The sequence below is a fragment of the Artemia sp. Qi Xiang Cuo genome, chromosome 5 (assembly GCF_049724085.1).
Source record: "Artemia sp. Qi Xiang Cuo chromosome 5, ASM4972408v1, whole genome shotgun sequence".
Lineage (NCBI taxonomy): Eukaryota > Metazoa > Arthropoda > Branchiopoda > Anostraca > Artemiidae > Artemia > Artemia sp. Qi Xiang Cuo.
The window spans coordinates 9,913,392-9,936,954 of NC_142798.1; the positions used below are offsets into that span (position 1 = coordinate 9,913,392).

General features: G+C 33.0%; 1 protein-coding gene across 1 annotated transcript in view; it reads right to left on the reverse strand.

Moving 5' to 3' along the window:
- Positions 1-7,712, reverse strand: part of LOC148951785 (UDP-N-acetylglucosamine/UDP-N-acetylgalactosamine transporter nstp-4-like) — a 152,483-nt gene extending 144,771 nt beyond the window's left edge. Inside the window, exon 1 of the mRNA XM_089089066.1 lies at positions 7,672-7,712. The gene's annotated coding sequence lies outside the window, so the exon portion shown is untranslated. The remainder of the gene's footprint in view (positions 1-7,671) is intronic.
- Positions 7,713-23,563: the final 15,851 nt, after the last annotated feature.

Genomic DNA, 23,563 nt, shown 5'->3' on the forward strand with positions numbered 1-23,563 from the left:
TGAAGAGTATAACTAGGTTCCTTCTGTAAATAGGTTCCTTCTTTTGCAAGCTTCATTTCAACTTGGGCGACATGAGCAAATGTAGTGGGAGAACTTAAACTTCCCACTTCTCCAATATTTTCATAAACCCGTTTCGAAACTTGACCCATTTTGAACATAATGGTGGTGTGAAGTGCCCGCTACCCTTTTGCGTAGTAAACGAGGTGGAAAGGTTTGCTCGTTTAATGCTCTTATAAGGCCCACTTGGCGTGCTATCCAATGATATATATCGTGATATTTCTTCAAATTACCTTAATTCTATTAAAACATGTTTATTCCCATTAAGACTTTTGGGAAAATCTGACGACTTCAAAAATATATATTAATGACTATCAAAGGTTTCAAGTCTTTATGATTTGCAATCAAATCTGAATACAAATCAATTAAATTGTAGGGTCTGTCCTTAATTGTTACTTCATTTTTTTCGTCAATTAGTTCATTTTTGACGAGATAAGTCAAAGTATTTTAGTTTGCTCGAGAAAAGACGGGGGTAACATGTCTACAACACTTGTTAATAAATCTTCTTCTCTATTTGGGCTTTTCAAAGTTTCAAAGCTTTCAGTACTTTCAGAAGGTAGATTATGAGATATACTTTGAGTGGTTTTTACGTTAACTGGCAATTGTTTCATTGTTAACAAATTTATCAAGATTATCTTCACAGTGCTCTTTTGGCGAAAGAGCATGTTCAATTGGCTTCAATTTATATGGTCTAGCCATTTCTAGAGAGGAGTGTTTTCAAGTCCGGCGATTATCGGTACTAAAAATAAAAAGAAACTACCACCTGCTTGAACAAGTGGTTTTCTTTTGCTATTTCCTTTCTTTTTGCAAGCTAGGGCATGTACAAGTGAACGATGTTGTTTTGTCTGTTGTCTAACACCTTCTGACAGTTGAACATTGTTTTCAGTTAAATTTATACAAAGTTCACATAGGAGATTATTAAATTCGATGACAATACCATGTTTTAGCATAGCTTTCCTAAGCTGTGGTTTTGAATTAGCTAGAGCGGAAAATAAATGTCTGTTTTCATGTAGATTCTTCAGCGGCATGATGGCAACTTCTGACCTGTATTACTATTCACGGGTAGATATACTGTAATTTTATTATCAAAATTATCACTGACTACACATAACTCTTCGGGCGTGTTCTGATTCAGATCCAATAAAAAGTATCCATAGGGTTTATTAGTATCTTGAATGTACGCCGAGAGTAAAAATTTTGGTTCACCCGGGCAGATTTGTTTGTTTAAAGTTATAAGAGAACTTGAACCGTGAACAAGCCAATAGATAATATAATAAGTACAATTCGAAGCAAGTGTTCTCATACATTTTTTCTGATGAAAAAGATTATAGAGTCAAAAGTGTTCTCATACATTTTTTCCGATAAAAAAGATTATAGAGTCAAAAGTGTCTTTTTAAGAGTCAAAAGTGACCGGAGGGAAACTAGCCCCCACGCCCTTTTTTCCAAAATGGATCCGATAAAATTTTGAGATAGCCATTTTGTTAAAAATAGTCAAATGATCTCATAACAAAAACTACGGTGTCAAAACAACCCCCAAGGGCCTGGGGGAAGGTCTTGCAAGTATTTTCCTGGGGTCATAGAAGGTTATTATGGAAGGAATACTCGTATAAACTTCAGCGAGAGCTCATTTGATTGGAAACTGAAAGTTCTAGTTCACTTTTTAAGAGTCAAAAGATATCAGAGGGTATCTAGCCCCCCCCCCCCGCCCTGTTTTCCCAAATGTATTCGATAAAAGTTTTGAGATAGCTATTTTGTTAAAAATAGTTTAAAGATCATATAACAAAACTCAGGTGTCGAAACAACCCCCCAGAGCACGGGGGCAGGCGTTTTAAGTTATGCCCTGGGAGCAAATATGGTTTTTATGGAAGGAATGCACGTTTAAACTTCAAAGAGGGCTCATTTGATTGGAAATTGAAATTTATAGTTCAATTTTTGAGAGTCAAAAGATATCGGAGGGTAGCCAGCCCCCAGTCCCCTCCACGCCCTTTTTCCTCAAATCTATCCGATATGAGCTTTGAGATAGCCATTTTTTAAAAATAGTTTAAAGACCATATAACGAAAGCTCCGGGGTTGACATAGCCCCCCAAGGCCTGAAGGCAGGCGTTTTAAGTTATGCCCTGGGGGAAAATATGGTTCTTATGCAAGGGATGCTCGTTAAATCTTCAAAGAGGGTTCATTTGATTGGAAATTGAAAGTTCTATTTCAGTTTTTGAGAATCAAAAGAGATCAGAGGGCAACTCCCCCCCCCCCTTCCCTTTTTCCCCAAATGCATCCGATAAAAATTTTGAGATATCCATTTTGTTAAAAACTGTTCAAAAGTCAGACAACAAAAATCAGGTGTCGACTCAACTCCCAGGACCCGGGGACAGGTGTTGCAATTTATGCCCTGGGGCAAATATGGTTCTTATGAAAGGGATGCTCGTATAAACTTCAGAAAGGGCACATTTGATTGGAAATTGAAAGTTCGATTTCACTTTTTAAGAGTCAAAAGAGATCTGAGTGCAACTAGGCCCCACCACACCTTCTTTTTCCAAACCCATTTCATGCAAATTTTGAGGTTGACACTTTGTTAAAAATAATTCAAAGGTCAGATAAGAAAAAGTACGGTGTCGGTACAACCCCCAACCGGGGGAAGGCATTCTAAGTCATGACCTGAAAGCATTTATGGTTCTTATGAAAGGGACGCTCGTATAAAATTCATATAGGGCTCATAGGATTGGAGATTGAATTTTCTAGTTCACTTTTTAAGAGTCAATACATTGAAGGGCCACAAGCACCCCCACCCCAACGCCCTTTTTCCCCAAACCCATCCACTATAAATTATGAGATAGCCATTTTTTAAAAATTGTTCAAAAATTAGATAGCAAAAACTCAAGTTTTGATAAAAAAAACCCCAGGGCCGGGAGGTAGGTGTTGTAAGTGTTGTCCTGGGGGCTTATATGGTTCTTATGAAAGGGATGATTGTATAAAATTCAAAGAGGGCTAATTTTATTGGAAGTTGAAAGTTCTAGTTCACTTTTTAAGAGGCAAAATATATCCATTGGCAACTAGCCCCCCCCCCCCCCCTACATACACCCTTTTTCCCCCAAACACATCCGATAAAAATTTTGAGATAGCCATTTCGTTAAAAATAGTTCAAAGGTCAGATAAGAACAAGTTTAATGTCGATGCAACCCTCCAGGGCCCAGAGGAAGGCGTTGTAAGTACTGCTTCTAGAGCATATATGTTTCTTATGGAAGGAATGCTCGTATAAACTTGGGATAGCGCTCATTTTATTGGAAATTGAAAGTTCTCGTTCACTTTTTAAGAATCAAAAGAGGTTGGAGGACAACTAGCCCCCCCTCACCTCCCGGCCTCATTTTCCTCAAACCCATCCGATAAGAATTTTGAGGGAACCATTTTTTTCAAAATGGTTCAAAGACCATATAACGAAAACTCCGGGGTCGACACAATCCTTCAGGGCCCGGGGCAGGGATTGTAAGTTATGCCCGGCGGGCATATATATATGTGATGGAAGGAATGCTTGTATAAACTTCAGAGAATGCTTATTTGATTGAAAATTGCATGTATTTCAGTTTTTAAGAGACAAAAGAGATCAGAGAGCAACTATCCCCCACGCCTCTTTTCCCCCAATTAAATCCGATAAAATTTTCACATAGCAATTTTGTTAAAAATAGTTCAAAGGGCAGATAACAAAAACTGTCGTGTCAGCCCAACCCCCCATGACACTGAAACAGGCGCTGCAAATTATTCCCTGGTGCAAATTATGATGACCGCCTTAAAATTTTTATCGGATGGGTTTGGGGAAGAAAAGGCGTGGACGGGGGAGGGGCTAGTTGCCCTCTGATCTTTTTTACTCTGAGAAAGTGAACTAGAACTTTGAATTTTTAATCAAATGAGCCCTCTCTAAAGTATGTGGTTCTTATGGAAGGGATATTCGAATAAACTTCAGAGAGGGCTCATTTGAATGGAAGTTGAAAGTTCTAGTTCAATTTTTAAGAGTCAAAAGACATCGGACGCAAACAGCCCCATCCCACCCCCTTTTTTCGCAGACCCATCTGATACAAATTTTGAGATAGCCATTTTTTAAATATTTAAAAGGTCAAATAACAAAAACTCGTGTGTCGACACAACCCCCCAGGGTCTTGGGGCATGCATTTTAAGTTATTTCATGGGCCGTATATGGTTCTTATGAAAGGGATGCTCGTATAAACTTCAGAGAGGGCTCAATTGATTAGAAATTAAAAGTTCTAGTTCACGTATTCAGAGTCAAAAGAGATGGGAGGGCAACTAGCCCCTCCTTCTTCCATGCCTTTTCTTCCCCAGACCCATCCGATAAAACTTTGAGGTGGCCATTTTGTTAAAAATAGTTTCAAAACTCAGATTTCAAAACTACAGGTTGATTAGACCCCCCAGGGCCCGGGGACATGGGTTGTAAGTTATGCTCCGGGTACATATCTTGTTCTTAAAGAAGGGATGCTCGTATAAACTTCAGATAGGGCTCATTTGATTGAAAATGGAAAGTTCTAGTTCACATTTAAGGAGTGAAAAGATATTGAAGGGCAATTAGCCCCCACCCACGCTCTTTTTTCCCAAACCTATTTGATAAAAAGTTTTAGATAACCATCTTGTTAGAAATACTTCAAACATCAGATAATAAAACCCCCTAGGTGGACACAAACCCATGTTTTACTTTGATATTGTTACTTTGATACTAGTTTTGATACTTCGATGAACATTTGGTTTTGAAAAAAAAAATTTGATTTTTAAATATAGTATTTTTAATAACTTGAAACTTTTTTTAGTCAAAATTGAACTAAACATAATTAAATAAAATTCCAAAAAAGAAGTTTTTCAAAGAAAAGTAAATGCCATTTTAAACTTAAGATTTGAGATACAAATACCAGTTAAAACTAAAACTTAAAACAACCAAAAATTACTATTCAAGAATAAATGAAACCCAAAACAAACAGAAATTAAATGAGCAGTTATAGCAGTAACAATAACAAATACGCTGAACAAAACGGCTATCTCCAAATTTTGATTGTATGTGTTTGGGGGAATGATGGACGTGGGGGGGGCTAGTTGCCCTTCAATCACTTTCGACTGTTAAAAAGGGCACTAGCCCATTGAATTCACGATCGAATGAGCCCCTTTTGAAATTTCTATAAAACCTTATATGCCCCCAGGGCATAACTTAAAACCCTTGCCCTGTGGGTTTTGGGGAAGTGTCCTCCTCAAAAACATATTTTCTATCTGGAAATCAAATACGCTGAACAAAATAGCTATCTCAAAATTTTGATTGGATGTGTTTGGGGGATTGACGTGGGGGGGGGTGGCTAGTTGCGTTCCAATCACTTTCGACTGTTAAAAAGGGTACTAGCCCTTTGAATTTCCAATCAAATGAGCCTTTTTTGATGTTTCTACGACAACGCCTTCTATAAAAACCTTATATACCCTCGGGCATAGCTTAAAACCCTTGCCCTGAGGGTTTTGGGGAAGTTTAATCATCCATGGTCACCAATTTGTTCACACTAGTGAACAAATTGTGAATATTGTACGCAATAGTGAACAATACATGTGGGTATGAAAAGGGCATATAAACAATATCAGAGGCAGCGCTTCTCTATCATAACTACAATATCATTAATATTTTAAAGGAGCTAATTTGATTGGAACTTAAAAGTTCTAGTGGCCTCTTTATGAGTCAAAAGTTATTGGAGGGCAACTAGCCTTCCAGTTTCTGTCCCTGAAAAAAGACTATTTCAATATAAAACGAACAGAAATTAATTTAAAAAATGTTTTCCACAAATAAGTTTTTCAAGGAAAATTAAAGAGCTCTATTAAACCATAAATTGGCAAAACAGAATCAAATTATTTATCAAGAGTGACACTACCACAAATCAACATCAATAAGTAAATGAAACCCCGAACAGAAATTACAATGAATAATAGAGTCAAACTCAAAACGAGCAGAAATTAACAGGATTAAGGTTCATAATCCCTATGTCTTTTCAAGGCCAGAACATAATTTGCAGTTTACTTAAAAAAAAATATTTTCTCCTTTGTAGCCTTAATAAATAAAAAACTATTAAGATTTTAAGGAATAAATATAAGCTTAGGCCTATGCGTATTAAACTGACAATGCGCATTCATTTGTATTTTTCGCAGTACAAATTATATTCTGGCCTCGAGAAGGCATAGGGGTTGTGAGCCCTAATCATGTTAATTTCTGCTCGTTTTTAGTTTGACTCTGTTATTTACTGTAATTTCTGTTGGTTTCGGGTTTCATTTCTTTATTGATGCTGATTTATCGTAGTTTTACGCTGTGTGGATTATTTGATTCCATTTTGCTCATTTTTAGTTTAATGGAGGTATTTACTTTTCCTTGAAAAACTAGTTTTGCGGAAAAGTTTTTTTTTTAATTAATTCAATTCAACCTCGAAGGCATATTTGTTGAACCTTTTGACTATTTTCACCAAAGTAGCTATCTCTGTTTTAATTAGATGTTTTTGGGGTTCTTTGGGACGGGTAGTAAAAGAGGCATTGAAAGGACAGCTGTCGCATTTCCTTCTCAGATTCAAAACTTAAAACTTAAAACTCCCCTCCCATATAAGCTCCCTCCAGGTTTGAAGTTGACTCTTTTTGCCATTAATGTTCTTTCCTAAAGAATTTATATATGTAGCATTTTGATGACCTAGATGCTAACAACATGGTGTCATTTTATGTCAAGATTCCAGATTTTTATTTCACACAAAATAAACTAAACACAAATAATTGAATAAAGCCAACGGGGAGTTTAGCTAAAAAAAAAAAAAAAATAAGGCTATCTATTATTACCTTGATTGCAAATCCACCCAAAATAAAGATGAAAAACATAAGAGGAAAAAGATAAACAAAAAATGTCATAACACAGAGCAGGAGAGGGACAAAGGAGGGAACGTCAGAATGACAAATTCTAAATACAATACAAAAAAAAAGTAAAATCACCCCGTTATCAATGGTTAATAATATATTCTACTACTTTAGTCTTTAAAGTGATCGGTTATTGGGATTTTTAAATTGTTTGCAGGTTTCTTGAGAGAAAAAAAAACTGCTTAAGTGAATGAAATTATATGGAAGGTTTAAAAAGCGGGTGTAACGTTACGTCGCAAATAAAGACAAAAACCTAACTTACCTGGGCAGTATTATTAATAAAGATTGAAGATTGGGTCAAAATGATAAACTAGAGGAGTTGAAAACACTGACTTTAAATAGACGGGGAAAAGGAATAGATGGGGGAAGGACCAACAAACATGTGTTTGTTTCATGTTGGTTTGTGCTGCAGTAAGTTGTTTGTAGTAGCAGTAGTAATAAATTAGATTCAAATTACCGTTTTTGGGGGATTTTATTAAGGAACTGAGAGTCTAAAATTAAAAAAATATCGGTAGGAAAATTCTACTTCACAAAAAGCTTGCCAAAACTGACTAATTAGGTATACAAGCTGAGGTCTAGTTACTTTGACTATATACAATTACTTGAAGGCCAAAATTGATTGTAAATATTTGTAAATTCAAAATTAAACGTTAAAATAATGTAAATTATAAGTTATTTTACTTTAATTGAATAATTTACCTTTTTGCTTTAATTCTTTTAGTATTCCTAGTTGGATTATTTGCCAATTTAATACTGAAGCTAAATTCTACATGAAGAGGTCCTCTTAAAGTGGTCATGACGGACTTGTTTATACTGCGCATGTCTTCTATTACCCGTTCTGTCTTAATAAACTAAATTAAAAAAAAAAACTTTTCAACTGAAAATAAGGAGCAACATTAAAATTTATAGCGAACAGAAATAATTACGTACATTATGGGGGTCACTCCCCCGTCAATACCTCACTCTTTGCCCTAAAGTTCGAGTTAGTCCTAATTTTATTTAAATGACTTTTTTTATTTTTTTAAAGAATAAATAGCTCTTTTAAAAATACTAAGAAAACTTTAGTGAAAAGAGTAAGAGATTGACAATGGGACAACCACCATCATATATCTTTGCTCTTTACTTTTAGTTGAACAAACTTGTTTTTTTTTAAGTAACCATATTTCCCAGATTTCCAGCAATATAGCTTTCCAGATTTCCCAGCAATATTTAAAAAAATGATCAGAAATTAAACGAAATAACAAGTATTACCACTGAAAGTAAGGAACAACATTAAAACTTAAAATGAACAGATATTAAGACGTATATGAGGGAGGTCATCCCTCATCAATATCTTGCTCTTTACACTAAAGTTTTTTCTAGTACTTTTAAAAGTGCTTTTTATTCTTATTAAACGGCCTTTGCTATTCCTGAGTCATTCATAAAGAATTGGGAAAAAATTCGAACTTTAGAGTAAAGAGTGAGGTACTGACGAGGGGGCAACCCCCCTCATGTACATAATAATTTGTGTTTGTTTTCAGTTTAAATATTGCTCCTTACTTTTAGTTGAAACAAATTGTTTTTCTATTTAATCATAGGCAGCACAATAGCGCTGTCTAAGTAAAGAGCGATGTGGGCATAATAAATTATTTATTTTATTGTTTTTTTTTGTTTGGTTTGTTTTGGACCAGGACACTTCGTATCGAAGGAGTTGTTACAGAAACTTCGAAAATGATTTATTAGATTCGAAATTGAAACGGCTAGTACTCTTTTAAATAGTCAAAAGTGACTAGAGGGCAACTAATCCCCCTCCTACACCCACCATTTCCCCAAACACATCCAATCAAAATTTTGAAATAGACATTTTGTTTAGCGTAGTTAAATGATCTGGAAATTAAGTTAATTGAGGATGACACCCCCTCCAGAGCCCTCAGGGCAAGGGATGTAAGTTAAGCCCTGGGGGCCTATATGGTTTTTATATAAAAGGTGGTCGTATAAACTTGGATTAGCAATCCGAAGCTCCATTACCCTTTTTAAGATTGAAAGTGATCGGAGGTTGGATATCCCCCCCCCCCCACACACACACCTCGCATTTTCCTGAAAAGCATCTGATACAAATTTTGAGATGGCCATTTGTTGTTTTAGAAACTTCAAAAATAGCTCATTTGATTGGAAATTGAAAGGGCCCTTTTGAATAGACAAAAGTGATTGGACGGCAACTGCCCATGCCCATCAATTCCTAAATAATATCTAATCAAAATTTTGAGATAGTCATTTTGTTCAGCTTAGTTGAAAGATATGGAAGTTATGTCTTTGAGGATGAACTCCCCCCCTCACAGCCTTCATTGCAAGGGTGATAAGTTATGCCCCTAGGGCATATAAGGTTTTTATCGAAAGGGTGGTCGTATAAATTGCGAAGGGGGCTGACTAGATTGGAAATCAGGTGTTCTAGTTCCTTTTTTAAGAGTCAAAGAGATTGGGGGCATTTCCCTCTCCCTCCTACGTCCTATTTTCTACAAATACATCCAATCAAAGTATTGTGATGGACAGAATTCCCCAGAGTCCGGGGGTAAGGGTTGTAAGTTATGCCCAAGGGGCATATAAGGTTTCTATGGAAGGGGTGGTCGTTTGAACCTTAAAAGAGGCTCAATGTATAGTTCAAGTTCCATTTTAACAGTCAGACATGATGGAGAGCAGCTAGCCCTCCTCCTTGACATCCTCTTTTTCCAAAACACACTCAATTGGAACTGTGAGGTCGCTATTTTGTTGTCAATTGTCTAAAAACCAAATAACAATGTCTTTAGTTTGGAGAAAATCCTCCAGGGCCCATAGGCAAGGGTTGTAAGTTATGCCAAGGGCATGTAAGGTTTTTATGGACCTGGAGGTTAAATAAACTTTGGATCAAATGGAGCTCATTTGATTGGAAGTCGAAAGTTTTAGTGCCATTTCTCAGAGTCAAAAGTGAATGGAGGGAAATCAGCCCCTCCAAGCCTATTATTCCCCCAAACATAGCCGATTGAAATTTTAAGAGAGCTATTTTGTTCAACATTGTTGAAAGGTCCAGTAATTTTGTCTTTTGGGATTTCAACCACCCCAAGTCCACAGGACAAGGGCTGTAAGTTAGGCAATTCGTTCAATAAATAAAAGTTCAAATAGGGATAAAATCCTTTTGAAACAGTTCGTGGTAACGAACTGTAAGTAAGGAGCGACCCGGCTCAATGGTAACCGAAACTCTAAAAAAAGGAATTTTGATACCAATAGATACATCAAAAGAATCATATTTTAATGCTGATTTCAAATATATAAGTTTCATCAAGTTTAGTCTTACTAATCAAAAGTTATGCGCCTGAGAAAATTTGGCTGATTTTCGAAAAAAGGGGGAAAGACCCCCTGAAAGCTATATAACCTTAATGAAAATCACACCATCATATTCAGCGTATAAGATAATCCCACTGTAGAGGTTTCAAGCACCTATCTAAAAAAATGTGGAATTTTGCATTTTTTACCAGAAGAAAGATCACGGATGCGTGTTTATTTGCTTTTTTTCCCCAGGGGTGATCGTATCAACACAATGGCACTAGAATATCGTGGGAGGGTTCATTGAAACGGAAATAAAAGTTCTAGTGCCCTTTTAAAGTGACCAAAAGTCACCCGATCAAAATTTTGAGATAGCCATTTTGTTCAACATGGTCGAAAATATGATAACTATGTCTTTTAGGTCGACTTAATCCGCCGAAGCCCCCGGGGGGAGGGCTGAAAGTTATGAACTTTACCCAACGTTAACATATAGTATTGGTTATTGGGAAGCATACAGACGTTTTCAGGGGGAATATTTTCTGGTAGGTGGAGGGGGGATGGGTTGGGGGCTATATGGGATGATCTATCCATGAAGGAAATTTTCATTGGGGAAAGGGACAGTGCTATGAAGGGGGCACCGGATTTCCCATCATTATTAAAGGAAAAGATCAGAAATTAAATAAAAAAAAGTTTTTCAACTGAAATAAAGGAGGAACATCAAAACTTAAAACCAACAGAAAGTATTAATTATATGATTGGGTTCACTCCCTAGTCAATACCTCACTCTTTAAGCCAAAGATTTTGTAGAACTTTGCTAAGAGCTATTTATTCTAATTAACGGCCTTTGTGATTAAGCGGTCATTTTTAAAGAATCGGAACAAAACTCGAACTTTAGCTTAAAGAGCAAGGCATTGACTAGGGGGCAAACCCCCTAATATACATATTAAAAATCTATGAATATAGAAGTTCGTTACGTAAGTTAAATCGTAAGTTACGTATATTTATTACTAATTGAAACGTTCGTAAATAAATCAAGCAAGTTTCGAGAAAGCCATTTAACCAAATAAAAGTAAAATTAATATGCAAATTTTGTTTTAATTATTCATGTACTGTGAGCCAATATCAAAACCTGCATTAATTCAAAAGTTCAAAAATTAAATAAAAAACAAGTTTTTTTAACTGAAAGTAAGGAGCGACTTTAAAACTTAAAACAAACAGAAATTATTCCGTATATGAAAGGGGGTGTCCCCTCCTCAACGCCTCGCTCTTTACGCTAAAGTTTGACTTTCTCACAAGTCTATTTTTTTAAACAATAAAAAATTTTAGCGTAAAGAGCGAGGCGTTGAGGAGGGGACAGCAGTAGGGACCCAGGTATTACCGCGACGGGGAGCGTGTGCTGCCATTTATAATCAAGTCCAACGGTACAAGACCACACCTCTTTCTAGACCTGTTTGATGGTTATATTGTTTGCTGATTATATTGTTTTATGTTGTTTTTGTTCTGTTTGATGGTTATTTGATGTTGTTTCATGGTTCTGTTTGTTGATGGTTGGTTTCATGGTTATTCATGGTTGATGGTTTGATGTTTTTTTATGATTTTTGTTATGATTTGTTGATGGTTGGTTTGATGTTGTTTCATGGTTCTGTTTGTTGATGGTTGGTTTGATGTTGTTTCATAATTCTGTTTGTTGATGGTTGGTTTGATGGTTATGAGTGTTGGTCAACTTGTTTGATGTTTCTAAGACCAATAGATACAGACAGAAGTGACTAGATTTCTGGAAAATTGATTTGCATAATCTGACGGGGAATTCTAATGTAACATGAGGGGAATTAAGAAACAATATAACTTTTCTGGTCTTTAGGTTGAGGGATAAATTCTTATATTCTTTCGAAGCCTTAATAGTGTAACTAGGAACACCATAGATATTTTCAGAAATTCAAACGAGATCAAGACAGATTGAATATATTTTACGCGAGAAATGGTTTCCTGGGAATTTGAAATGTGACAGCGCAGGGATGCCGAAACAAAGGAACATTCTGAAATTACTTTTAGGGGATTATTTAGGCGAAAACAAATTAATCAACACTTTAGGGATTTTTTTTGGTGAAACAGTCTGAGACATTTTAGAGGATGATTTGGGGTGAAACTCTGTGGTCTTTATAATAAACAAGTTCTATTTGTACAGTGTTGTAAGGTCCCCACCCCCTCCCCCAACTTTTTTGCCCCCCCCCCTATTTTTTAATACTTTTTTATACGCTAGGTTCACTTAGAGTGGCGCAGCCCCCCCCCCCAAAAACATTTTGGGCCCCTCCACACATTTTTAATGCTTTTTTTGCACGATTGAGCCACAGAAGGGCCCCATCCCCCCTAACTTTTTCAATCCCTCCCCACATATTTTATTACTTGTTTTTGCGCGCTTGAGACACAGAAGGGCCATCCAAGGCCCCCCCCAACTTTTTGACCCCCCCCCCAAACACATTGTTTAATAGTTTTTTTGCGCGCTTGAGACACAGAAGGCCCCCCCCCTCCACCCAAATTTTTGACCCCCCCCCCTCCATTTTTTTGTGCGCTTGAGACACAGAAGGGTCTCCCCTCCCCCTTTCCAACTTTATGGGCCCCCTCCTCCAGTTAGTGTGGTGTCGTGGTTAACCTTGTCATTGTTACAGTTTCTTGATGTTTTAACGTTCGTTTTGGATTTTTTTTTTTCGTTGAAATGTAAGAGTTGGAATATTTCAGTAGTCCTTTGTCGGGGTTTACCGTGTCACTGTTACATTCTCTTGATGTTTCAAAGTTCATTTTGGATTATTTTTCGTTGAAATGCAAGAGTTGGAATATTTCAGTAGTGTTTGTCGTGCTTTACTTTGTCCATTCTACATTCTGAAGATTTTTCAAAGTTCATTTTGGATTTTTTCGTTGAAATGTAAGAGATGGATTATTTCCGTAGTTTTTAGTCGTGGTTTACTATGTCACTGTTGCATTTTCTTGATGTTTCAAAGTTCATTTTGGATTTTTTTTTTTCGTTGAAATGTAAGATTTGGATTATTTCAGTATTGTTTTGTCATGGTTTACCATGTCACTGTTACATTATGAAGATGTTTCAAAGTTCATTTTTGATATTTTTTTTTCATTGAATAGTAAGAGTTGGAATATTTCAGTAGTGTTTTGTCGTGGTTTACCTTGTCACTGTTACATTCTGAAGATGTTTCAAAGTTCATTTTGGATTTTCTTCGTTGAAATGTAAGAGTTGAAATATTTCAGTAGTGTTTTCTCGTGGTTTACCTGGTTACTATTACATTCTCTCAATGTTTCAATGTTCATTTTGGATTTCATTCGTTGATATGTAAGATTTGAAATATTTCAACAGTATTTCGTTGTGATTTTCCTCGACACTGTTACATTCTCTTGATGTTTCAAATTTCATTTTGGACTTATTTTCGTTGAAATGTTAGATTTGAAATATTTCAGTAGTGTTTTGTCGTGGTTTACATTGTCACTGTTACATTCTCTTGATGTTTCAATGTTCATTTTAGATTTTTTTTTTCGTTGAACTATAAGAGTTGGAATATTTCAGTAGTGTTTTGTCGTAGTTTACCTTGTAAATGTTACATTCTCTTGGTGTTTAAAATTTCATTTTGGATTTTTTTTCGTTGAAATGTAAGAGTTGGATTATTTCAGTATTGTTTTGCCGTGGTTTACCTTGTCAATGTTAAATTCTGAAGATGTTTCAAAGTTCATTTTGGATTTTTTAGTTGAAATTTAAGAGTTGGAATATTTCAGTAGTGCGTTGTCGTGGTTTACCATATCGATATTACATTCTGAAGATGTTTCAAATTTCATTTTGGATTTTTTTTTTCGTTGAAATGTAAGAGTTGGAATATTTAAGTAGTGTTTTGTCGTGCTTTAACTGGTCACTGTTACATTCTGAAAATGCTTCAGAATTCATTTTGGATTTTTTTTTCGTTGAAATGTAAGAGTTGGAATATTTCAATAGTGTTTTGTCGTGGTTTACCTTGTCTTATTTGCATTCTGAAGATGTTTCAAAGTTCATTTTGGATTTTTTTTTTCATTGAAATGTAAGAGTTGGAATATTTCAGTAGTGTTTTATCGTGGTTTACCTTGTCACTGTTACATTCTGAAGATGGTTCAAATTTCATTTTGGATTTTTTCGTTGAAATGCTAAGAATAGGAATATTGCAGTAGTGTTTTGTCGTGGTTTACCTTGTCACTGTAACATTCTGAAGATGCTTCAAAGTTCATTTTGGATTTTTTCCGTTGAAATTTAAGAGTTGGAATATTTTAGTATTGTTTTGTCGTGGTTTACCTTGTCACTGTTACACTCTCTTGAAGTTTCAAAGTTCAGTTTTATTTGTTGAAATGTAAGAGTTGTAATATTTCAGTAGTGTTTTGTAGTGGTTTACCTTGTCACAGATACATTCTCTTGATGTTTTAAAGTTCATATTTAATTTTTTTTTTCTTTGAAATTTAATAGTTGGATTATTTAATTAGTGTTTTGTCTTGGTTTACCTTGTCACTGTTACATTCTCTTGATGATTCAAAGTACATTTTGGATTTGTTTCGTTGAAATTTAAGAGTTGGAATATTTCAGTAGTGTTTTGTCGTGGTTTACCTTGTCACTGTTACATTCTCTTGATGTTTCTAAGTTTATTTTGGATTTTTTTTTTCGTTGAAATGTAAGAATTGGGAAATTTCAGCAGTATTCTGTCGTGCTTTACCATGTCGCTATTACATTCTGAAGATGTTTCAAAGTTCATTTTGGACTTTTTTTATTTGAAATGTAAGAGTTGGAATATTTCAGTAGTGTTTTGTCGTGGTTCACCTTGTCATTGTTACAGTCTCTTTATGTTTCAAAGTTCATTTTGTATTTTATTTCGTTGAAATATAAGAGTTGGAATATTTCAGTAGTGTTTTGTCGTGGTTTGTCTTGTCACTGTTCCATTCCCTTAAGGTTTCTGAGGTCAGTTTGTATATTTTTGTTTGTTTAACTAGAAGAGTTGGATTATTTCTGTAGTGTGTTCTCGTGCTTTACCATATCAATATTATATTATGTAAATAAGTCGTTATTCGTTTTGGATTTTTTTTCGTTGAAATGTAAGAATTGGGATATTTAAGTAGTGTTTCCCCGTGAATTACCTTGTCACTCTTACATTCTGAAGATGTTTCAATGTTCATTTTGATTGGTTTTGTTGAAATTTAAGAGCTGAAATATTTCAATAGTGTTTCGTCATGGTTTAACTTATCTCTGTTGCATTCATAAGATGTTTCGAAGTTCATTTTGACTGTTTTTCATTGAAATTTAAGAGCTGGAATATTTCAATAGTGTTCTGTCTTGGTTTACCTTATCACTGTTACATTCTCTTTATATTTCAAAGTTCATTTTGGATTTTTTTTTTAAATGAAATGTAAGAGTTAAAATATTTCAGTAGCCTTTTTGGTGGTTTACCTTGTCACAGCTACATTCTCTTGATGTTTCAATTTTCATTTTTAATTTTTTTTTTCGTTGAAATGTAAGAGTTTGACTATTTCAGTAGTGTTTTGTCGTGGTTTAACTTGTCACTGTTACGTTCTCTTGATATTTCAAATTTCATTTTTGATTTTTTTATTTTAAATATAATAGTTTGACTATTTCAGTAGTGTTTAGTCGTGGTTAACCTTGTCACTGTTACATTCTCTTGATGTTTTACAGTTCATTTGGTTTTTTTTTCGGTGAACTGTATGAGTTTGAACATTTCGGTAGTGTTTTGTTCTGTTTAAACTTTTAGCTTTTACAGTCTCATTATTTTTAAAATTTCACTTAGTATTTTTTTTTCATTGAAATGTAAGAGTTGGAATATTTAATTCGTGTGTAGTCATTGTTTAAAATTTAACTGGTAAATTATGTTGTTTTTTAATAGTTCTGGTGGTTTTATGTTCTTCTATATATAATATTTTGAATATTTAATTAGTGTTTTGTCGTGGTATAACGTGTCACTGTTACATTATGATGATATTTAAAAATTCAGTTTAGATTTTTTTTTTCGTTGAAATATAAGAGTTTGAATATTTAATTATTTTTTTTTCGTAGTTTAAATTGTCAATGTTACATTCTCTTTGTGTTTCAAATTTCATTTTGGATTTTTTTTTCGTTGAAATGTAAGAGTTGGATTATTTCAGTATTGTTTTGACGTGGTTTACCTTGTCAATTTTAAATTCTAAAGATGTTTCAATGTTATTTTTGGATTTTGTCGTTGAACTGTAAGATTTTGAAAATTTTATTAGTGTTTTGTCTTTTTTTATCTTGTCACTGTTAAATTCTGAAGATGTTTCAAAGTTCATTTTGGATTTTTTTGTTGAAATGTAAGAGTTGGAATATTTCAGTAGTGTTTTGTCGTAGTTTACCTTTTCACTGTTACATTCTCTTGGTGTTTCAAATTTCATTTTGGATTTTTTTTTCGTTGAAATGTAAGAGTTGGATTATTTCAGTATTGTTTTGTCGGGTTTTACCTTGTAACTGTTACATTCTGAAGATGTTTCAAAGTTCATTTTGGATTTTTTTTTTCGTTGAAATGTAAGAGTTGGAATATTTCAATAATGTTTCGTCGTGGTTTAACTTGTCACTATTACATTATGAAAATTCTTAAAAGTTCATTTTGGATTTTTTTTTCGTTGAAATGTAAGATTTGAAATATTTCAATAGTGTTTTGTCATGGTTTACCTTGTCTCTTTTGCATTTTGAAGATGTTTCAAAGTTCATTTTGTATTTTTTTTTCTTTGAAATGTAAGAGTTGGATTATTTCAGTATTTTTTTGTCGTGGTTTACCTTGTCACTGTTACATTCTGATGATGTTTAAAAGTTCATTTTGGATTTTTTTTTTCGTTGAAATGTAAGAGTTGGATTATTTCATTAGTGTTTCGCCGTGGTTTACCTTGTAACTATTACATTCTGAAGATGTTTCAAAGTTCATTTTGGATTTTTTTGGTGAAATGTAAGAATTGTAATATTTAACTAGTGTTTCGTCGTGGTTTACCTTGTCACTGTTACAATCTGAAGATGTTTCAAAGTTCATTTTGGACTTTTTTCGTTGAAATCTAAGAGTTTGAATATTTCTGTAGTGTGTTGTCTTGGTTTATCTTGTCAATGTTACATTGTGAAGATTCTTCAAAGTTGATTTTGGATTTTTTTCATTGAAATGTAAGAGTTGTAATATTTTAGTAGTGTTTTGTCGTGGTTTACCTTGTCACTGTTACACTCTCTTGATGTTTCAAAGTTCAGTTTTATTTGTTGAAATGCAAGAGTTGTAATATTTCAGTAGTGTTTTGTCGTGGTTTACCTTGACACAGCTACATTCTCTTGATGTTTTAAAGTTCATTTTTTATCTTTTTTTCGTTGACATTTAAGAGTTGGAATATTTCAGTAGTGTTTTGTCGTGGATTACATTGTCACTGTTACATTTTCTTGATGTTTCAAAGTACATTTTGGATATTTTTCGTTGAAATATAAGAGTTGGATTATTTCAATATTGTTTTTTCATGGTTTAAATTGTCACTGTTACATTCTCTTGATGTTTCAAAGTTCATTTTGGATTTTTTTTTTCGTTGAAATGTAAGAATTGGGAAATTTCAGCAGTTTTCTGTCGTGGTTTACCTTGTCACTATTACATTCTGAAGATGTTTCAAAGTTCATTTTGGACTTTTTTTCGGTGAAATGTAAGAGTTGGATTATTTAAGTAGTGTTTTGTCTTGGTTTACCTTGTCACTGTTACATTCTCTTGATGCTTCAAAGTTAATTTTGTATTTATTTATTTTAAATATAAGAGTTTGAATATTTAAGTAATGTTTAGTCTTGGTTTAACTTGTAACTGTTACATTATCTTGAGTTTTAATATTTCATTTTTTATTTTTTTTTTTCGTTTAAATGTAATAATTGTATTATTTCATTATTGTTTTGTCGTGGTTTACCTTGTCACTGTTATATTCTGATTATTTTTTCAAATTCATTTTTGATTTTTTTTTTTTCGTTGAAATGTAAGAGTTGGAATATTTCAGTAGTGTTTCGTCGTGGTTTACCTTGTCACGGTTACATTCTGAAGATGTTCCAAAGTTCATTTTGGAATTTTTTTGTTGAAATGTAAGAGTTGGAATATTACAGTAGTGTTGTGTCTTGGTTTACCTTGTCACTGTTACAATCTGAAGATGCTTCAATGTTCCGTTTGTTTTTTTACGCTGAAATGTAAGAGTTGGAATATTTCAATAGTGTTTTGTTGTGGTTTACCTAGTCTCTGTTACATTCTATATATGTTTCGAATTTCATTTTGGATGTTTTTCATTGAAATGTAAGAGTTGGAATATTTCAGTAGTGTTCTGTCATGGTTTAACTTGTCACTTTTACATTCTCTTGATATTTCAAAGTTCATTTTGGATTTTTTTTTTTCATTGAAATGTAGGAGTTGGAATATTTCAGTAGTGTTTTGTCGTGGTTTACCTTCTCACTGTTATATTCTAAGATGTTTCAAAGTTCATTTTGTATTTTTTTCATTGAAAATTAAAAGTTGGAATATTTCAGTAGTGTTCTGTCGTGGTTTACCTTTTCACTGTTTATTCTCTTTATGTTTCAAAGTTAACTTTGGTTTTTTTTTTAATTTAAATTTATTATTTTGAATATTTAAGTATTGTTTTGTCGTGGTTTACCTTGACACAGCTACATTCTCTTGATGTTTTAAAGCTCATTTTTTATTTTTTTTTTCTTTGAAATGTAAGAGTTGGATTATTTCATTAGTGTTTTGTCTTGGTTTACCTTGTCACTGTTACATTCTCTTGATGTTTCAAAGTACATTTCGGATTTTTTTCGTTGAAATATAATAGTTTGAATATTTCAGTAGTGTTTTGGCTTGGTTTACCTTGTCACTGTTACATTATCTTGATTTTTCAAAGTTCAGTTTGGATTTTTTTTTTTCGTTGAAATGTAAGAATTGGAATATTTAATTAGTGTTCTTTAGTGGTTTACCTTATCACTATTACATTATGAAGATGTTTCAAAGTTCATTTTGGACTTTTTTTTGGGTGAAATTTAAGAGTTGGATTATTTCAGTAGTGTTTTGTCGTGGTTTACGTTATCACTGTTACGTTCTCTTGATATTTCAAAGTTCATTTTGGATTTTTTTCGTTGAAATATAAGAGTTGGAATATTTCAGTAGTGTTTTGTCGTGGTTTACCTTGTCACAGATACATTCTCTGTATGTTTCAAAGTTCATTTTGGATTTTTTTATTCGTTGAACTGTAAGAGTTTGAATATTTCAGTAGTGTTTTGTCGTGGTTTACCTCGTCACTGTTACATTCTCTTGATTTTTCAAAGTTAACTTTTTATTTTTTTTTCTTTGAATTTTAAGAGTTTGAATATTTCAGTAGTGTTTTGTCGTGGTTTAACTTGTCACTGTTACATTATGATGATGTTTCAAAGGTCTTTTTTTATTTTTTTATTTTAAATATAAGAGTTGGAATATTTCAGTAGTGTTTTGTCGTGGTTTACATTGTCACTGTTACATTCTCTTTATGTTTCAAAATTAATTTTATATTTTTTTTTTTTCGTTGAACTGTAAGAGTTGGAATATTTCAGTATTGTTTTTTAGTAGTTTACCTTGTAACTGTTACATTTTCTTGATGTTTCAAATTTCATTTTGGATTTTTTTTTTCGTTGAAATGTAAGAGTTGGATTATTTAAGTATTATTTTGCCGTGGTTTACCTTGTCACTTTTAAATTCTAAATATGTTTCAATGTTCCTCTTTTATTTTGTCTTTGAAATGTAAGATTTTGAAAATTTCATTCGTTTTTTGTCTTTGTTTATCTTGTAACTGTTAAATTATGTAGTTGCTTAAGAGTTAATTTTTTATTTTTTATTTTAACTATATGAGTTGGTATATTTCATTTGTGTTTTTTATTTGTTTACCTTGTAACTGTTAAATTCTATTTGTTTCTAAATTTTAATTTTTTATTTTTTTTTTCGTTGAAATTTAAGTGTTTTAATATTTAATTATTATTTTTCGGTGGTTTAACTTGTAAATGTTATATTATAAATATTTTTAAATGTTCTGCTTTTATTTTTTTTTTCGTTGGAATGTAAAAGTTGGAATATTTCAATAATGTTTCATCGTGCTTTACCTGGTCACTATTACATTATGAAAATGCTTCAAAGTTCATTTTGGTTTTTTTTTTCGTTGAAATGTAAGAGTTGGAATATATCAGTAGTGTTTTGTCGTGGTTTACCTTGTCACTATTACATTCTGAAGATGTTTCAAAGTTCATTTTGGATTTTTTTTGGTGAAATGAAGAATTGGAATATTTAAGTAGTGTTTCGTCGTGGTTTACCTTGTCACTGTTACAATCTGAAGATGTTTCAAAGTTCATTTTGGACTTTTTTCGTTGAAATCTAAGAGTTGGAATATTTCTGTAGTGTTTTGTCTTGGTTTATCTTGTCAATGTTACATTCTGAAGATGCTTCAAAGTTCATTTTGGATTTTTTTCATTGAAATGTAAGAGTTGGAATATTTTAGTAGTGTTTTGTCGTGGTTTAACTTGTCACTGTTACATTCTCTCGAAGTTTCAAAGTTCAGTTTTTTGTTGTCAAATGCAAGAGTTGGAATATTTCAGTAGTGTTTTGTCGTGGTTTACCTTGACACAGCTACATTCTCTTGATGTTTTAAAGTTCATTTTTTATTTTTTTTTTTTATTTGAAATGTAAGATTTGGATTATTTCATTAGTGTTTTGTCTTGATTTACCTTGTCACTGTTACATATTATTGATGTTTCAAAGTACATTTTTTATTTTTTTCGGTGAAATGTAAGAGTTGTAATATTTCAGTAATGTTTTGTCGTGGTTTACCTTGTCACTGTTACATTCTCGTGATGTTCAATGTTCTTTTTGTATTTTTTTTTTCGTTGAAATGTAATAATTGGGAAATTTCAGCAGTATTCTGTCGTGGTTTACCTTGTCACTATTAAATTCTGAATATGTTTCAAAGTTCATTTTTGACTTTTTTTTCGGTGAAATGTAAGAGTTGGATTATTTCAGTAGTGTTTTATCTTGGTTTACCTTGTCACTGTTACATTCTCTTGATGTTTCAAAGTTCATTTTGTATTTTTTTCGTTGAAATATAAGAATTGGAATATTTCAGTAATGTTTTGTCGTGGTTTACCTTGTCACTGTTACATTCTCTTGATGTTTCAAAGTTCATTTTGGATTTGTTTTTTTCGTTGAAATTTAATAATTCGATTATTTCAGTATTGTTTTTTGTTGGTTTACCTTGTCACTGTTACATTCTGATTATGTTTCCAAATTCATTTTGGATTTTTTTTTTCGGTGAAATGTAAGAGTTGCAATATTTCAGTAGTGTTTTGTCGTGGTTTACCTTGTCACTGTTACATTCTAAAGATGTTTTAAAGTTCATTATGGATTTTTTTCGTTGAAATGTTAGAGTTTGAATATTTCAGTAGTGTTTCGTAGTGGTTTACCTTGTCGCTGTTACATTCTGAAAATTTTTCAAAGTTGATTTTGGATTATTTTCGTTGAAATGTAAGAGTTGGAATATTTCAGTAGTGTTTTGTCTTGGTTTACCTTGTCACTGTTACAATCTGAAGATGCTTCAAAGTTCATTTTGTTTTTTTCCGCTGAAATGTAAGAGTTGGAATATTTCAATAGTGGTTTGTCGTGGTTTACCTTGTCTCTGTTACATTCTTAAGATGTTTCAAAGTTCATTTTGGATGTTTTTCATTGAAATGTAAGAGTTGGAATATTTCAGTAGTGTTTTGTCATGTTTTACCTTGTCACTGTTACATTCTCTTGATATTTCAAAGATCATTTTGGATTTTTTTTTTTTCATTGAAATGTAGGAGTTGGAATATTTCAGTAGTGCTTTGTCGTGGTTTACCTTTTCTCTGTTATATTCTAAGATGTTTTAAAGTTCATTTTTATTTTTTTTTTCTTTGAAATGTAAGAGTTGGATTATTTCATTGGTGTTTTGTCTTGATTTACCTTGTCACTGTTACATTTTCTTCATGTTTCAAAGTACATTTTGGATTTGTTTCGTTGAAATATAAGAGTTGGAATATTTCAGTAGTGTTTTGTCTTGGTTTAACTTGTCACTGTTACATTCTCTTGATGTTTCAAAGTTCATTTTGTATTTTTTTTTTCATTTAAATATAAGAGTTGGAATATTTAAGTAATGTTTGGTCGTGGTTTACCTTGTCACTGTTGCATTCTCTTGATGTTTCAAAGTTCATTTTGGATTTGTTTTGTTCGTTGAAATGTAAGAATTAGATTATTTCAGTATTGTTTTGTCGTGGTTTATCTTGAAACTGTTACATTCTGATTATGTTTTAAAATTCATTTTGGATTGTTTTTCGTTGAAATGTAAGCGTTGGACTATTTCAGTAGTGTATTCTGGTGGTTTACCTTGTCAGTGTTACATTCTGAAGATGTTTAAAAGTTCATTCCGGAATTTGTTTTCGTTGAAATGTAAGATTTGGAATATTTCAGTAGTGTTTTATCGTGGTTTACCTGGTCACTGTTACATTCTATTGATGTTTCAAAGTATATTTTGGACTTTTTTTTCGTTGAAATGTAAGAGTTGGACTATTTCAGTAGAGTTTTGTCTTGGTTTACCTTGTCATTGTTACATTATCTTGATGTTTCAAAGTTCATTTTGGATTTTTTCGTTGAAATTTAAGAGTTGGATTACATTCTGAAGATGTTTCAAAGTTTACTTTGGATTTTTTTCGTTGAAATGTAAGAGTTGTAATATTTCAGTAGTGTTTCGTCGAGGCGTTGAGGAGGGGAAAGCAGTAGGGACCCAGGTATTACCGCGACGGGGAGCGTGTGCTGCCATTTATAATCGAGTCCAACGGTACAAGACCACACCTCTTTCTAGACCTGTTTGATGGTTATATTGTTTGCTGATTATATTTTTTTATGTTGTTTTTGTTCTGTTTGATGGTTATTTGATGTTGTTTCATGGTTCTGTTTGTTGATGGTTGGTTTCATGGTTATTCATGGTTGATGGTTTGATGTTTTTTTATGATTTTTGTTATGATTTGTTGATGGTTGGTTTTATGTTGTTTCATGTTTCTGTTTGTTGATGGTTGGTTTGATGTTGTTTCATAATTCTGTTTGTTGATGGTTGGTTTGATGGTTATGAGTGTTGGTCAACTTGTTTGATGTTTCTAAGCCTATTGAATACAGACAGAAGTGACTAGATTTCTGGAAAATTGATTTGCATAATCTGACGGGGAATTCTAATGTAACATGAGGGGAATTAAGAAACAATA